The 12,702-nt window shown below is 43.4% G+C and overlaps 1 long non-coding RNA gene across 1 annotated transcript in view; it reads right to left on the reverse strand.

The window, feature by feature from the left end:
- Positions 1-860: 860 nt before the first annotated feature.
- The window catches only part of LOC109321764, a 102,984-nt gene continuing 91,142 nt past the window's right edge, over positions 861-12,702 (reverse strand). The window contains exon 2 of the long non-coding RNA XR_002104167.1: positions 861-1,503. This is a non-coding gene — a long non-coding RNA (uncharacterized LOC109321764). The remainder of the gene's footprint in view (positions 1,504-12,702) is intronic.

Consider the following 12,702-nt stretch of genomic DNA (forward strand, 5'->3'; position numbering starts at 1 on the left):
TGCCCACTTCACACACCCCTAGTGCCTGCCTTCTGCCTGGTTTCAGACAAACATGGCTAACTACCTCTCTCTGTTTACAGGATGAACATTTTAAAGAAGACTAGGGGACTTAAACATATTTTGCTACATACACGGCACAAGGAGGACAGAGAAGAGTGATGTTTAAATGGAAATGCCAATTGCTTTCTTTGACATTTTTGAACTGTTCATACACATCTCTGTTCACTTCAGCTTGCATACATGCTTTCATAAATACCACACCTCAGTCCAAAAACCCTCTGAATTTGGGGCCTAAATTATATGACTGTCCCTTTAACTACACTCATTTTGAAAATAAGAGATCATGGACTAAACTCTGGGCAACAGGACAAACCTATAAACAATTCAGACAGTTTCTTTATACAAAGTTTGGTTGGAATATCAAACCAACTGCCAAAAAGTATGCTGCCAGCAGTAAAAGTGAGTTGTGTACATTAATTCAAAAAGAGTTGGATGCTGTTTTGGAAAAGAAGGAAGTACTGTGGTACAGCAGCCACTAACTTTATTTTTTGTCATTATGATTACAACATTTTGAGTAATTCATCAATAGAGCAAAATTAGCAAGCTCTGTCTTCTCATTGGCTATGACCCTCCAGACTGATCCCTGTAGGCTTAACACACTGGCCACCTAAATCTTTTTGTCAGACTAAGTCCCTGTTGTTGTTTGTGGAGAAAAGTGCTATTTGTGTTTGGGGAATTTTAGCTAGAAACATAACAATTAAGAGCCTGACAAAGCAGATTAGAAAAAAATACATGAAACAGCGTGTTGAGTACATGGATGGATGGATGGATAATATAGTAAACAATGATGAAACAGAAAGTCCAAATTGAAAAGCAACTTTATTGCTTGGCTGTGCGCTGTTTAGTACTCAAGTGATCTCAGTGTTTATACACACAACAGGGAAACCAACCAATACAGAAAAAATACTGAAGGAAGAATACAAACTAAAAAGTAAAATACAAATTAACTTTTCACCAATGCACCGTGTGTCAGATAAAAGCTAATAAACATCTATATTTCTTGAAGGAAAAGCCATTTTTGTACTTTGCAAGAGAAGTAAAATGACAAAATGCTCACCAGCAACTGACAGAAGGAAAAGAGCAAAAAAGAATTCAAAGTCTTAAAGTTTACTGGCAGCCATAACTTCCCACTATTCACAGGAGCTGTTTCTACTTTCAGTTACCACCTTGGTGTTCTCTGCCATGAACAGAAACAACGCTGGATTTCAATATATGACTGAAAGCAACACCCAGCACAAAGTTGTGAAAATAACAGATGATTGCATTGCCATGGATAGTAGAGATGGAAAAGAACTATCTGCCAATCACGTTCTCTGTCAATACAGGATTATTCCTCATGTCCCATCTTCTAGCATTCTGTTGACATCTAGTTCCAGAAATCTTAAAAGGGCCCATTTTCACTGTCTTTGCTGAGAAACTTTTTCCATGACCAACTGGAAATAACTGAAAACCAGGCAAGGAAAAAAACAACAGATGATATGGTCAAGGAGAAGGTGGCACAGCATTCAGCACATACAAGCACCTTTCAAGAGTGCCCTCCAGTCCCTTTAAAATTCAATAGAAATATGAAGAGGACCCACACAGAACGCTTTCTTCCACACCCTGTACTAGGCAATGAGTAATCCAAATTAAATATAAGACAGTATGCAAATATATTGTTGTATTATCCGATTAGATTGCATACACAGGAGGTAAAAGCAATACAGTTTCATTTAACCCACGGTATTTCTTTACTTGATCCAAACATTTCATATCATCATCAGAGAATAGCTGCTGATATTCATCCTTTATAAGATAAGTTATGAATGGGAGAAACTCACTTAGGCTTGGCTTTTATTCCACTTGATCACCTTTATTAGCTCTTTGAAGAACAAGTACAAAGTCAAATTAGGAAGCTCTGCTCCTGTGGCTTGTAGGAATCATGTGGTAGGAAGAAATCTCACAAGTCATCTAGTCCATACAGTAGCATAACTACAGCGGGGCAGGCTGGACATTACCAGCAGCATCTCCCAGGGCTCCCACACTTACAACTTCCCTTGCCAACTTGTTTCATTGTCCTGCCACTCTAACGATTAGGAAGTTTTTTTCCCCAAAGATTTACTCGAAATCTGCTCAATCTAATCTAAGTCCAGAGCCTTGTTGCTATAAGAATATTGTAACAAACATTGGGGTTGCCAGGGAGCAAAAACTAACTGTTACTCAGACTATTATTAGAAACAGAGGCATAGAGGAAATCAAAGGTCAAATATTAATTGGGGTTAAGGGTCACAGGGGGAAACAGTGCATCTTAAGCAAAAAGACCCAAAGATAACATCTGTACACTGAGGTAGTGATGAAAGGGAAGGGAAGGAGGATGGTGCCTGTACACAAGTATTATTGCCAAATAGCCTGAAAAAAAAACCCAACATCATTGCCTCATTTTCTTCCCTAGATCTAAAGGACAGCAGCAATGGAATCTGCTGTTTGTGTTAAAGTGTCAGGAGGGGAAAGAACAAAGACATGTGAACATCTGCTTCTAGAAGCCACTTGAAAAATAATTATGCAATAGCATGTGAAAACCATCTGTTAAACATGTTGCTGTCCACCAGTCATGTAGGAAGAAGGCACTGAAGAAAATTATAAGGAAGATCAGAAGAAGGCTGTGGCAGGTTTCCCTCGGGCAAAACATCCATAACCCCTATTTTGACCATAAGCCAAGAATAAGCTTAGCAAAGGAAGCCTACGATAAGAGCAAGCAGGATGATCCAACAGGCAAATTACCAAACAGATGGGACAACCTACTATTACATAATTGACAAAAAAATTATACCAGAAACCATGCTTAGCCTGTGTATTCATCCTAAACTCAAACACAATACACCACAGCAATCTGCAACATGCCCATTCATTTTCAGCCCTAAACTGGGGGATGAGATGGTATGGGCGCTAAAGTGCATGGTTGACAAACCAGGGGTTCCAAGTTTGCAGCTCTAGCAAACGTGCTCACGGTATGGCCCTCAGATTCCAACAAATCTGCAAATTCTGCTGCATACCTTGCCCATCACCCCATGCAATTCCAGATTTATATTAAGCCTTTTACATAGGAGTGTCCAAAACATTGTGAATATGCATGGCAGAGAAAATACACTAAATGAGTCTTATGGACAAAACTCCCATTGACATCAGTGGGATTAGGATTTCACCTCATTACTAGAGGTCCATCCCTGTAAAATGGTCACCTCTCTCCACTTCAAAATATTCTAGAACTGAGGACCTTTCACTGTTGTAGCTTCCCTGAACTGGGACCCAGGGGGCTGTAATTCCTCACCACAAGGCATCATACATTTCCAAGCAATTTACAAGTTTTTAACAAGCACTTCTCCAAGAGACCATCCCTCTTTGTCACATCATCCATGAATTCTTTCTCAGCAAGGTACGGCAAGGGTTCTTAGGCATTAAGCAGCATTCATCAATGTTCTTTCATCTTGTAGGGAATCACTGCCTCTGACCAATGGCTAAACCTAGAGTGTCCTACTAGAGAAATCAAACTTCTTTTGTATGTTTCTTATGTTCAATTCTTTGATATTTATAAAACAACGCAAGATTTTGAAAAACAAGATGATCTCTGTGCACAGAACTGGAAGTCCCTCATCTCCACCCTTTTCAGTTTCTCAGACTGTGAAAGGATTTCATGTACCATCTTATCCAAGTGTTACTTTTCTGGTACAGAAGATTACCTTGGGTAGGCTAAAAGAAGCAGAAAGAATGAAGGATCCTTTGTCACTGGACAGATTTACAGCTAAAAATATTTGGATATAGCCAGAATAGAGAAAAGCACGGATCAGGTCTTCTTTCTAGAAGGAAGGAAATACGAAGAATTCAAGAGTAGTTTTAATGTACTTTGTTGCAAGAAATGTGAGGAATAGCCTGTAAGCTATGGTGGCTTACATATAAAACCAGCTTGAAATGAAGATGTCTTGCATGCAACAATCTTTTGGTTCTTTGAATGTTCTCTTTAACCCCCAACAAGATTACATGGTTGCCTTAGCTAGCAGGTTCCTTTCACTGTCATATCCTTATGGTCAGCTGTACAGAATATTTTTCACTTCCCGCCAAGGGGTCTGATCATTGAGATCTCCACATGACATTCAACTGAGATTACAACAAGCCCTTAAAATGTAATACAATATTGTCATGTACAGCTAATAGCTGGCACACTTTGCTGAGAAGTGAAGACAGGTTTCAGTAGCGAGCAAAATAAATTCTGTATATGCACTATAGTTTGTAATGTTCTTTGAGATCCCTTGGGTTGAAAGATGGTATAGAAATACACAATATTAGATCCAGAAACCATGATCCTTAGTGGTGCCTAAGTGAAATAAAGGAAAAATAAAAAGATTATAAATGGCTTCAAAATAACTGGATGGCAGATTTTTATTTGCTCCGAATGCCCCAGGAAATTGTCTTTTCAAAACAATTGCTAGTTACAGGTTTCATCTCCCTGTCTCCTTTGCTTATTTTTATAAATAAAGAATTCTTTATAAAACATTCAGCCCTCTGCTAGTCTCAGTCCTTTCCTGAACTATCAACAGTGATTAATGTGGATGATTTACTGAATGTTTTCTTTTCTTTGTATATTTTTGAAGGATCATTTAAATGAGCAAAAAAACTCAACCCCAATCGTGAGGGTTTGGTAAATGCTGTGCTTTGCCTTCTAAAAGTATTTGCAGATGAGAAGCAAAATCCACAGAGTCTGGTAGATTTGGATATTTGTCAAAGGAGTAGGAGGGCGGAAAAAAAACATGAGTATGTCCTGCTGTCCTCAAGTGCTTCCTTGAAATCCACACACACTCCAAGGTGTTCCAAAACAAGATCAGTGAGCCAAAGCCTAAACCATCTCCTGCAGTTGCATACAGCAGCTCTCTCACTTAAACCCCAAGGAAGACTATGTGGATAAAAGGAGAATATTAAAAATACAGCAGTACAAGAAGGTTTCTATAATATCTCCCTGGTCAAAGTCTCAGCATGAAAGGTCTCTGCTTCTTGTTCCTTGGGAAATGGTTCACAGAGGTGAAGAAAGGTATTGCATTGTGCTGCTATCTGAAGTGTTGCTCAAATTAGCATTATGAAATTTGGCCCAAACAAGCCACCGAATTCCTGTCCATTGGAGTTGAAATGGATTGAAGCCACCAGGAGAAGACCAAGCTAAATATTTTAACTAAACAAGATGCTTTTTTTACTTGTGCTCAGAACTATACAAAAGTCTATATTATGAAATGAGATTACAGGATTATAGTAGTTTGTCTTCAGCATCTGGCAAAGGTGGTCATTGGCATGAATATAGAATTTCCCAAGTTAATACAGGTCACATGGGTCAGTCCGATTTCTGTGTCAAATTGGGACAAGAGTTACCGGCTCTGCATGAAAATACCCTATGGTTGCTGCTCGACTGTAAATGATCTCAGAATAGCTTATTACAATGCCTGCCACTGAATTCAATTGCTAGTTAATTTAACATTCCATTTAACTTGATCAAACCCCCCAGAACTAAGGAATGTTTATTAAAATAGAAATTGCCCTTTATTCTGATTGAGTCTGTTGACTTAAAGGTGTTGGGGGTGTTATTAAATATTTCTATCGTTTAATTAAAAAAGAAAGAGAAGAAGAAGAAATTCAAGAGTGACAGAAGAAACTAAGGGCTTGTTTATATAAGGAAGCTAATGTGGATTATTATAAATTATTCATTTAAATCAGAATATTCTTCCTGATCAACCCACTATGTGAGCACCTTTATTCCAAATCTACATCGGCAAATAATTATGAATAACTCCTTCAGAAGCCAGCCCTATTTTGCAAACGCTGTTAGTGCACAGCTATACTACACATCCGCCTATAAATACCGGTGGTTATTGTTAGATTTTTACAGTTCGCGAATGCCAATGGGGAAGGGAAGCACGCAGGACACTGAGACAGGATACCAATATGATGGAAAATTTTATTTGTGTGGATAGGTGTAGAATACAAAGGGGTCGTCGGGTCACAGGGTTCACGGTGATCCCTTGCTTTCAAGCCCGAGGGCTTGGTGCGGCTGACCATCGGTAAGTCCCAGACCAGGTAGGCGGCATAGGGTAGTGTACCTAACAAACTAAACTAAACTGTAAAAGTCCTTATAAGGTAAAGCTAACACTAAACTATTTACAGTGCTTAAGCGAAAATGGCACAGCAGCTCTCCAGTTCCACATTTGTTGCTGGAGAGATAAAGATTACTCCGTTCGGCAGGCCTGAAGGTCGCTCAGGGATTCACCCTGGGGGAGGCAGCTCCTGAGTGATCAGTCCAGTTGCTCTTTGTCGCTTGAGGTTCGGTCGTGTGGTTCCTCCGACGAGCGCTTGGAGCGTTGCATCTTTTATAAAAGATCTGGCGGGAAATTTATCCAGTCATTGCAAGTGTGCATGCCTGCTATATTTTGTGTTGCTGTGGGTTTTGGCAGGCTTTTGTTTCTCGCTGCGTAACTATAGCTGGTAATTTTCCACCTGGCTGTACCTGGTAATCTTCCACCTGCTCAGAAACTTTTTGACCTGGTCGACGGGCCCTGCCAGAGGCTTGCCTGGCCTGGCCATATTCTGAGTAGGGATTCTGACAGTTATGTAGGTAATAAAAGCAACTGCTGGCAGCAGCTGGCAGGTCCAAGGCAATGAGGTCCAAGGTGGAGTCCAGAACAAAGAGTCATCTTGGAAAACTAGGAACCAACAGGCAGGAACCAGGAGAATAAGAACAAGGAGTCAGAAGTCCAATGCTAGGCAAAGGCCTGGCAAGTAACTTGATGGATATTGAAAGAGCTGTTGCTTGTTGGCAGACAGCCACAACCACACAGGCAATTGGGGCCGTCTGGGAGTAGTTAGGCCACTGGCAGTGGGACCCACTCAGGCAACCCAGGCCACCTCAGGGCCAATTAGGCTACTTGCTGCCCTGACTCCTCACAGGCATTGAGAAAACAACCCATCAACTACCACCACCTCCATTTGCCAAACTTTCATCTTGTGCATTTGTCTCCCAACCACTGATCACATAACACTAGGAAGAACCTGCATGTCTTACAACTCACCCAGCCAGTGCAAGGACAAGTGTTGTAGCACAGGAGGGGCTGTTGATATGGGCTCTACACATAATATGAGACTTCTAGCATTTCTTATATTTAAAAAAAGTTCAAGATCAAATAAAATTACAATATAAATGGAGCCTCCCTGAACATTTTTGTTGCCTTGTCAGGCTAAAGTTGCACTCAGTGACACTAAGATCATTAACAGAAAATCTTAGAAGTCACCTAAGCCTAGTTTTCAAGACTTACAGCTACTATGTTACTACATTAAGGTACAGATGATTATCACTAACTATGGTTGGTCTGGACACAGAAAAAATGATTAATGAATCTGGATTGATTAAAGCTGGTGGAGACCCAGGATCTACAACAACAACCTCGTTTATACGGGACAAGCAAGGGAAGAAGGATTGATTAATAACCTGTAAACTAATACACATTTAATGGAAATACAACAGTATTAAATCAATACAAGTAAGCTGTTTTCAATTCCTGCATGGACTGTTGAGCAATATACAAACATCCTAAAAGGTTTTCCTCACAATCTTGCCCTCATCCCATTCTAGTCATCTGTGGATGCATCTACATGTGCAATTAGCATGTAGCAATAAACTCCTGCTCAGTTTGTGCCAGAGTCAGCTGCTCCCAGGTACAGGATCTTCACATGCACCTGGGATCGCAGCTGTTCAAGCGGGGTGGAGCAGCCCCAGGCTGGCAGGGGGCCCAGGCAGTCAGTCCCAGGCTCCACGTGAAGGCATTGGGCAGTGGAAGGGCTGGCTGGGGCACAAGGGTGCTACACTTCGGGGATAGCTGGCAGGCAGCCCCTGCACTGTAACACCCTCATGCCCCAACCAGCACCAGTCACCATCTATACATACATTTGGCACGCTAAATGACTCCACTGTAGATTAATACTTGTCCTGCACAGTACTATCCTACAGTGGAGTTAATTAATCTACTGCACTTTAATACAGGCTGTAACACGGGGATCTGCAGGCATCCAAAGAGATTGATGCCCCACCCAACCCCCCGTCCACCCTGCTCTTTCCTGCCATGCCTTTGATGTCAAATTAATTGATATAAAAATGCAGGAGGCTGCCCATTTGCAGCTCTGGTGTTCTGGGCCAATTACATGGCTCTGAACCATCCCTACACTGTGTCCTATGCAAATCTACTACTACTCCCCTGGCCCCTCACTGGACTGTGCTCCAACCCATCTCTTGGCCAAACTCCAACCTGTCTCTGAGCCACATACTCACTCCAGCCCCTTACTGGGACACACATTCATTCTCTGGGCCTTTTGTCCCTTAGGCCTCAGGTCCCTCTAGAAGGACTTTGGCCCCTAGCCTTCCCCTCCATGGGGTGACCCACAAGGCAGTGGGGGCTGAGGTTTTATGTCACCCCATCCTCACCTTTCACTGGAGTGGCACAGGTGTGGCATTTCCTGGAGACTGCCCCACCACAGGCAGCCCCACCACACCATCCAACTCCAGCAGAGTGCAGTTTCAGGTCTTACCCAGGACCAACAGGGTCCTTCATCCCCATAGTTCCTACCCTAACCTCCAGGTGTTCCAGGAGCTGCAGTTTTCAGACTGAGGTATGTTGCTCCTCTGGCTCCCCAGATGTAACTGCCAGCCCTGCTCCCAGGGTCTGGATTTATACACACCCTGCCCAGCCCTCCTCCAATCAGGCGGACACCTGTGGTAGGTGACCACTTAATTGGGCCTTAACTCACCTGCTGGCTACTCCACTGATGTTCTTCAAGTGTCAGGACAATCAGTGCACTGCCACACAGGCACATATGCAGACAGTGACACTTTATTGCAGAGCTAATTAGTCAGCTCTGCAGTAAAGTGCAAATATAGATGTTCCCAGTGGGACTGAATTTGGGCCTGCAGTGACAAGTACAGGCTTCTGCCACTTGAGCTAAAGGGTTAAGAGTATTAGCTTGTACTTCTAGCAGGCTCTTGACCTCTATGACTACATGACATGGACTTCTCTAGAGTCCTTATTTTTAAAGGCACTGTAAAAAAATTGCACCTTAATTCTTCTCAGCCAGCCAGAAATTCCAGTTTGTAGAGTATGCTGGTTACTAAAATGCTGGTTAACACAGCCTTTACTGTAGTAGCAAAAATCTTTTCCCCAGTATAGACGAGTGTGTCCTATGGAGGTCTCACTCATTTGCTTTCCCCACACTTCAGGGTCTCCTTTTGTCACTCATCCACCACACCCTAACATTCAAAGAATTAGGAAAGAGAAAAAGGGAGGTGAGATGTTTATCACCATCAGTGGTAGGATTTGAAGGCAAGATTTTTCTTCACAGCCCCCCTCTCCCCCCAACCCAGACCATGTACCTTTCCACCCCTAAATGGGTCTTGGTCATAGTCTTAACAGCTCCACTCATGCTCCCCCTCACTCTTCTCTGGCCCTCCCACAGGAAGCCTACCTTCAGGTATCCTCAACTCTCCCTGCATTCAGTTGGGATCCCTTCCTCTTATTTAAATCCTAATTTTCTTAGATTTTGTCATCCATAGTAGATGTCCTTCCCTAGAAGCATTCACAATCATGGCCTATGTAATTTCCCAGCATTACCCCTTTTTTTCCTCTAAGGACCCACTTCCTTCTCCCAAAAGTTGTCTATGCCCCAGATTGTCAAATAAGTTGTACTCCCTCATACCATACAGTCATTCAATCATCTGGACCCCCAGTTTCTCAATCCCACCAACACTGGTGGTGGGCACTCCATGGGCTTCCCACTGGGACTTTGCCTGCCATCCCCAATCTGCATGCACTCACCAGCATTGTCACCCCCACTCTCTGAGCAGGTAGCAGGAATTCACCTGAGGGATTTGAGGGATGCCTTTCACTTAAGCCCTGTTTGATTCTCTGGTTCCAGCTTTGGTTCCAGGTCTGGATCCAACTTTGACTTCTGGCTGTACCTCCCAGCTCTGCCTCTGGTTTGGCCCTCTGGCTTGAGCTCAGTTTGGGTCCCTGGCTTTGGCCACTGGCTCAGGCTCTGGCTCGGGCTTCACCTGTTGGCTTTGGCTGCAACACCGGCTCAGATTCTAGCTCTACCTGTTGGCTTTGACTTCAGATCCAGTTCAGGCTCTGACTCTGATCCAGCTCTGGCTCCAGCTCTGCTTCCACATCTCCATGAGGTCTGCACAATCCCCTACTGACTTTGTGCATTCCCCTCTCTGGGGGATCTCCTGTCTGCCAGCTGTTTCCTTTAAATTTCCAGTGGGCCTTCTGGTGGTCAGTGAGAGCCTGTTCTGACTGTACGTGATGGTGTGGCACCAGGGCTGTCTGCTTCAGGTGCAGCCAGCTTCCGGGCAGTTGGCCGCATGTCTCCAGAGTCCACACCATGACATTCAGGTCCTGGGGTAAGTTTTCTATGTGGGCTCTGGTCCGGCTGGCAAGCACAGACTGTAACAGGGCTTGGGACCAGTGCCCTGTTACACCAAGTTAATCATTTCTGCAATGATTAAGCCACCCCTTAACTTTCTCTAGAATTGTACTTTTAGCCTCTCACTATAAGTCATGGTTCTCAAACAAGTTCCTGCTAAATTCCAGAATGCTATGGTGCCTTGAGGCTCAAGAGGTTGAGAACTACTGCTATGGAGAGTTTCAGAGGTGTAACTGACATTTTGGATCCCTGGGCAGAGAAGAGTGGATGGGGAGGGGAGGGTGAATAAAGTGGGAGCTGCCCTCTAAACTGTGCTTGTGTTCTGGTCTCCCTGCCTTTATTATGCTACTGGAGAGTTTATTTGTGGTAAACTAGTTTGATTCACTAAATTATATAGCTGGGCCCATGTACTGGATAGGCTGGAATGAAATATAATGCAGTCCATACACCATTAGTCTAGTTTTCAGATCACTTACATAGAAGATGTATTCTACAGAGTGTGCAAAGCAGTCACATACCTGTAATTACACATTCTCATAATACACTCTGGTAGCAATTATCTTATGACTTTGGTCAGGAAGGCCAACCGTACCTTACCATGCATCCACAGATGCATCTCAAGCAGGTCCAAGGAGGTGATCCTCCCCCTCTATGCAACAGTGGTCAGGTCGCAGTTGGAGTACTGCGTCCAGTTCTGGGCGCCGCACTTCAGGAGGGATGTGGACAACATGGAGAAGGTCCAGAGGAGGGCCACTCGCATGACCAGGGCCAGGAGGGCAGGCCCTACGAGGAGAGGCTAAGGGACCTGAACCTGTTCAGCCTCCACAAGAGAAGGCTGAGGGAGGATCTAGTGGCCTGTTGCAAACTAGTCAGGGGGGACCAGCGGGCATTGGGAGAATCCCTGTTCCCCCGAGCACTACCAGGAGTGACAAGAAATAGCCATCACAAGCTGGCAGAGGCTTGATTCAGACTAGATATCAGGAGGTGTTACTTCACCAACTCCCAAGAGAAGTGGTGCTGGCTCCTACACTGGGGGTCTTTAAAAGGAGGCTGAATGAACACCTTGCCAGGGTCGTTTGACCCCAGTACTCCTTCCTGCCATGGCAGGGGGACAGACTTGATGATCTATTCAGGTCCCTTCTGACCCTACCAACTGTGAAACTGTGAGTGCCTCTTACCTTTCTGGAACCCCTCTAAATTTTACCACCCTGATCTCTACTACTACCTTGATTACCTCTAATTCTCCTTCCCTCCCCCCATACTTGATAGTAAAATAAGATCATTTAGAGTTCTAGTAGGATCACAGCTTGACAGAAATGCATGTAAAATGTTAGTCATGCACAATAATCCATAGTTAATTCACCAGTAGAAATCTAAAATGTTTCTCTTTAAGCTTAGAGATATCTATTTTTCTGAATATGTATCTAGTGTTGATGACAGAAAGGCAGGCACCAGCACAGATATTTTTATGAAAGATTTATTTCCCAGACATATTTGTGCCGGCTTCTCTCCTAAACCACTGAAAATAGGCTCAATTTCTATAAAATACCAACATCCACAACAGTGAAAATGTAATAAACTTAGGCTGCCCATAATACTTCAGAGCAGACTCAACAGGCACTTTGCCATTTATAGAATACACACATTTGTAACATTTTGAATAAAAAGTGGTTCATGTCTGACCCCAGCCTGGATGTGCAATTTATCCTTTACTATAGAACAACTGTGCCTCACCTGGCAAGAATATGTATGCAAGGCATTAAATATGGTTGAACTCAATCACTCTCTTCTCAGAAACAATACCTGGCAGCACCAGAGATTTAGGGCTCTCCCCACTGTGATGGTAAAAGCAGTTGTTTTACATGATTACTCAGTGGTTCTGACACTGTTCTGAGAGGGGGTTGATGGCGTGTAGAGAAACTGACATTCCCCATTCTTACAAGAATTTTGTGAATATGGAAGAGGAGTGTTAAGGTGAAAAAATGGAGTGGGATTCCATATGTCTCTGAAATGAAGGCAGAGGAGAGGTGGTGTTTTCTAATTGTTGAGAAGCTGGATACCTTCAAGTCAGCTAGCCCTGACAATCTGCACCCCAAGGTACTCAAGCAGCTGGCGAGCGTCATAGCCCAGCCTCTGGCACGGATCTTTGAAAACTCCTGG

Source organism: Crocodylus porosus, unplaced genomic scaffold, assembly GCF_001723895.1.
Source record: "Crocodylus porosus isolate Cpor-Errol unplaced genomic scaffold, CroPor_comp1, whole genome shotgun sequence".
Taxonomy (NCBI): Eukaryota; Metazoa; Chordata; order Crocodylia; family Crocodylidae; genus Crocodylus; species Crocodylus porosus.